Here is a 5,340-nt window from a genome sequence, read left to right as displayed (position 1 = left end):
AAATGGAATTATCCCATTCAAAATAGCAATAAAACACTTAAGACAGGATTTAACCAGGGAAGTAAAAGATTGGTACAATGAAAACTGTAAGACTAAGAAATTGAAGACACATGTTCATAGATCCAGAAGACTTAATATTCTTAAAATATCCATAGTACCCAAATGCCATCTACAGATTCTACACAATCACTATCAAAATTCCAATATATTTTTTCATGGAAATAGAAAAAAACAATCCTAAAATTTGTATGGAGCCACAAAGACTCCAGATAGCCAAAGAAATAAATCATGGGGAAGAAGAACAAAGCTCTAGGCATCACACTTCATTACAAAATAGCATAACAATAGACACAGACCAAAGGAACAGAAAGGAGCCCAGAAATAAACACCTGCATTTATGGTCATCTAATATTTGACAAGGGAGCTAAGAACACTCAATGGGGAAAAAGTCTCTTCAACAAATGATAATGAGAAAACTGGATAACCATCTGCAGAAAAATGAATTCTGTCCCGTCTTACACCACTCACAAAAATTAACTTGAAATGGATTAAAGACTAAACATAATATCTGATACCATAAAACTCCTAGGAGAAAACATACAAAAGAATTCCTTGACATTGGTCTCAGCAATGATTTTTTAAATATGATAGCCAAAGCATAAGCAACAAAAGCAAAATTCAACTAGTGAGACTCAGTATCTAGAATATATAATGAACTCATATACTTCAACAACAACAACAACAACAACAAAATAACCCAATTAAAAAATAGGCAGAGGAACTAAACAGACATTTTTCCAAAGACAAACATATGGTCAACAGGTACATGAAAAGATGCTCAGCACCAATCATCAGCAAAACACACCCACAAAGAGCTATCACTTCCCACCTGTTAGAATGGCTGCCATCAAGAATATAATAAGTGTTGACAAGGCTGTGGAGAAAAGGGAACCCATGTGCACTGCACTGCTGGGGGGACTACCAACTGGTACAGCCACTATGGAAAACAGTATGGAAGTTCCTCGAAAAATTAAAAATTAAAAAAAAAAAATTAAAAATCCTGGATCTATATTCAAAGTAAATGAAAACAGGACATCGAAGAGATATATGTACTCCCATGTGGTACATGTATACAATGGGATATTATTCAGCCAAGAGAAAAAGGAACTTCTACCATTTGCGACAACAATGTGAGGGCATTACGCTAAGTGAGATAAGTCAGAGAGAGAAAGACCAGTATTGTAATGGTATCACTTATATATGGAATCTGGAAAAGCCAAATTCATAAAAACAGTAGAATGGTGGTTACCAGGGGCTGGGGGGTGGGAGAATTGGGATGATGTTGTTTGAGAATATAAGCTTACAAACCAAGAGATAAGTCCTAGAGATCTAATGCGCATCACTGTGATTACAGACAAAAAGACTATTATAAACTTCAAAGTTGCTAAGAGACTAGATCTTAATGGTTCCCACTACATAAAAAAAATGACCGTTATGTGATGTGTGATAGAGGTGTTAGCTAATGGTGGTTTTCATATGCAACATAAATGTATCAAAGTGACATGTTGTATACCTTAAACTCACACAATATTATATGTCAAATATATCTCAATAAAAAAAGGTACCATTGGAAAATATCTAAGAGTGGTTTTTAAATACTCATCAGAAGGCATTTCACAGCCAAAAGCTTATTAACAGGAGAGCTCATGAGTGTAAGCTAAATTCTAAGCCTATACAAGGCATTTGGGGAATTTAGCAAAGATGATCTGGGGCTCTGAGATAGCACTGGAAGCAAAGATGCCATCTGGAAGGAGGCTCCTCTGTGGATTACCCCTTTTAAAAGGCTGCATTCCTCTGCAAGGGACAGTCTGCATGGACAGGGTGCATCTGGATTTAAGAGTGTCCCTGAAGCAGGAGAGAAGCCTCAATAGAGCTCTGCCTGCACATTCTAGGTAAGGGGAACCCCAGTGAGGGTAGCCAAAGCCAGGGCTCCAGGCCAGAAATACTTGTGGCTCTGCTTCCTGAGAGGCAGGTGGGGTGGTCCTGTGGGTCTGATAGGGCTGCATCTGGAGTCCAGGCTGGTGCAGGCTTGAGCAGTCTGGGCCAGACCAGGCGCCCAATAATGGGCTGGCTGCTGGGGTGGCAAGTAGGTGCTGCTCAACATCTCAAGAAAAACATCTCGAGAAAAACCATTTCTTAAAACTCACCCCCATCCATTATGAGTATCAGCTGAGGTCACATTTTAATCTGTTTGTCATTATTGTTATAATAAATTAAAAGCTAACCATTGATCTCTGGCCAGTGATGAATATTAAATCTTCAAAATGTGTTTTAGATGCTGTGCTAAGCAAGATGAGTTCAATTTCCTTCTAATTTTTTTGTGTTTAAAGTTATTTAATTTCCACCCTATTTAAGTTTCCTTGTATTATAAGCCTCGTTCTAGATTGCAGCTCCGCCTTCTTCTGAATAAGGTCTATTGTACACAGGAAAAACACAAAGAAAAATGACACAATGGAAAAGGAAAAAGTAGAGCTTCAAGATAAAGAGATAATTAGAACATTGCTGAACAAAGGAATTCTAATGAAAGGGTTGTTTTAAAATGTATTGGCACGCTACTGTATATAGAAGTATGAACTTTTCCTAATTTTGTTTTCAATATTTCCTAGTTCTTACAAATGTACACTATGCTGAGCAATGTAAAAATCTAAACCAATTCATATTTATAAGTTACCAACTTTAATATCAGGTTCAATCAAGATTAAGCAGTTAAATCTTTATTTCAGTCTATAAAAGAAAAGGAACACTAAGCAATAGACACCACTAGCCAAGGGCAGCCTCTTCTGATCCAAGTACCTTACACCTGAGACCAATGATGTCATTAAATGAAATCAGGAGTCACCTGCAGGCTCAATCTGGCCTAATAACTGGTTTTGTAAGTTTTGTACATTTTGAAATGGTTGAAAAAAAAAAAAAAAACTAAAAGAACATTTGTGACATGTGGAAATCACATGAAATAGTTTTACTGGGACATAGCCATGTTCATTCAGATATTATCTGTGGCTGCTTTCAGGGTACAATGCCAGAGCCGAGAAGTTGTGTGTTTCCTACCTGTCCTTTTACGCTCCTGGCTCCTGAATGAGAAGCCATTCCAAGGATTTAGTGACAGCTTATGGGAGAACAGGTTTTGTTAAAATATATAAATTGAGTATAAGATGTCTCCTGATTTCAGAAATATTAAAAGTGGGGGGAAAAAGTCTGAATCGAGATATGGTGGTACCTAGCTCTGGCTCCAAATATACAGATTCACCGAACTTTTAGGAAATGCTTTAGAAAGACCCCTTGTACACAAAGGGATTGAACAGGATAACAAAAGGCACTGTCTAGCTTATAGGACTTAGAATCTATCACTCAAACGGAGAATCACCATGACTCATCTTCCATTTTTGACTGTTCTTTCAGGAGTCACTTCCCTCTGAACCTATAGTCCCTGAAGGTTACAAACATTTACAGGTGATTCTCATTCGTAGTAGTTATGTTCTATAAAGTCATGGCAAACAGTGAATTTGCGAATACCGAACCCTCAGTCCTAGGGAAAATACAGGGTTAGGTTCCCATGAGCCACTGGTCACAATATTTTCATTAAATGATCCTTGTTTAATGTGTCTCTGTTTAAAGACACCTCAGTTAATATATACTGCTGATTCCTGAGCACTGAACTCAAGGCCAAACAGCATTGTAAGTCATACCTGAATATAACTTACTGAACACACTTGCTTTCTCCACGAAGCACATCATAGCCCTCTTGATTTTAGGAACACGAGACAGTGCGTGAGCACTACACTTGGGGACAATTTTAAGCGGCAAATTCACCAAAAGAAATGCAAAAACTATGGCACTAAGTAGACCATGAAAAGAGCACTTGTTTACTGCATGAGAGCCGAAGCGAGAAGGGGGTGGCGGCTGGTTTGACCTTACTTGGGAACATGCACTTTGGGCGACTCAGCTATTTTACTGCTCTGCACACGACTGTCAACAACTGCAAATGTAACATGAGTATTGATTTGGGGGCTACAAATAAATTTTGACTACTACACACATTTGTAAATGCGGAACCTACAAATAATGACTGTGTGAAACCACATACACGTCTTCGTCCCTTTAACCATGACCTTCATAAAATCGATCAACTGGCATCTCCCTGGCCTTTTCAATGTCATTTCAAATGATCTGCCTTAGTCTAAAAATGGTGCTGAATGATAATGCTCCTCTTTCAACTGCTTAACAACGTGTCTCTCCCTTGTGAAAATTCTTTACTATTTGTGTTTATGTTAAAGATGACCTTAGGTTCAAGGCTCCCTTCCAGGGTACCGATGGCTCTCCGGTTTCCTTCCATCCTTGAAGCTCTGCTCTACGGAAGCTTTCTGCCCTCACACCCCTGCAGCCTTCTTCCAGACGCATCTGCACAGTGTGCCACAGGTAGCAAACTGCTCCTCAAACTCAACATCTCTGAACAGCATGATCTGAAGTAGATCATATTTTGCCCAGGACAGGCTGCACTATTTGTGGGACCTCCTACTCAAAGATTCACTAAGTATTTCAAGACGGCAACAGCAGACCATTAAGCACAGTGATACCCTCTTATGTGTGGGACCCCAAAGTGACACCTCACCTACCGGGAGCAACGAGAGCAACCCAGGAGCAGGGCTGGCTCTGCACTGGCGTCTCCCAGAGGTGCTTTCCCTCCCCCGCTCCCGCCTTCTGGTCCTGGCTCACTTAGGAACCAGGGAAAATACACTCGATCACTCTGTCTAAATTCTTTTCTCTACAGAAAGAGTTAAAAAAGTGAGTAAATATTACTGTTATTCCCTTTTTATGGAGAAAGGAATTAAGATGAGGTGATTAAGTATAAATAGTAATATTTACTCATCCTTGTCTCATGGAGATATTAGAAGGATTTAATGACAGGGCTTAGGAAGAAAGGCACTAGGTAAATCCCAGGTATTATATGGTTATTTTATATTGTAAGAAGAGGGATTTAAATGGCATTAAGAGGTAGGGATTTATTGACACAGGTGTTAGACAATGAGATAGTTTTCCAAAATCTTCTCTAGATACATTTCAGATTAGGAAGAGATTCCTGCGTGTTAGGTTAGATTTAGATGTGCTTTTCTATGAGCATGGCTTTTGGGACCCCCAGTTTCTTTCTACATGTATTTTTTTCCCCCAGAAAGCTCACCCTGTAGCATCATAAATCTAAAAAGATTCAAGTGGGAATGGAATGCTCAATTCATTTATACCTCCCCAAACACGACAAGGACCTAGTTTCCCCCCAGCATCCTT

The 5,340-nt window shown here is 39.1% G+C and overlaps 1 protein-coding gene across 2 annotated transcripts in view; it reads right to left on the bottom strand.

Moving 5' to 3' along the window:
• NR3C2 (nuclear receptor subfamily 3 group C member 2) overlaps positions 1 to 5,340 on the bottom strand; it is a 316,684-nt gene that overhangs the window by 12,357 nt on the left and 298,987 nt on the right. The window lies entirely within an intron of this gene.

Source organism: Pteropus vampyrus, unplaced genomic scaffold (assembly GCF_000151845.1).
Source record: "Pteropus vampyrus isolate Shadow unplaced genomic scaffold, Pvam_2.0 Scaffold47, whole genome shotgun sequence".
In the NCBI taxonomy this organism is placed as follows: domain Eukaryota; kingdom Metazoa; phylum Chordata; class Mammalia; order Chiroptera; family Pteropodidae; genus Pteropus; species Pteropus vampyrus.
The sequence above is the reverse complement of the archived record's forward strand: the minus strand, read 5'-3'. Positions and strand labels throughout refer to the sequence as shown.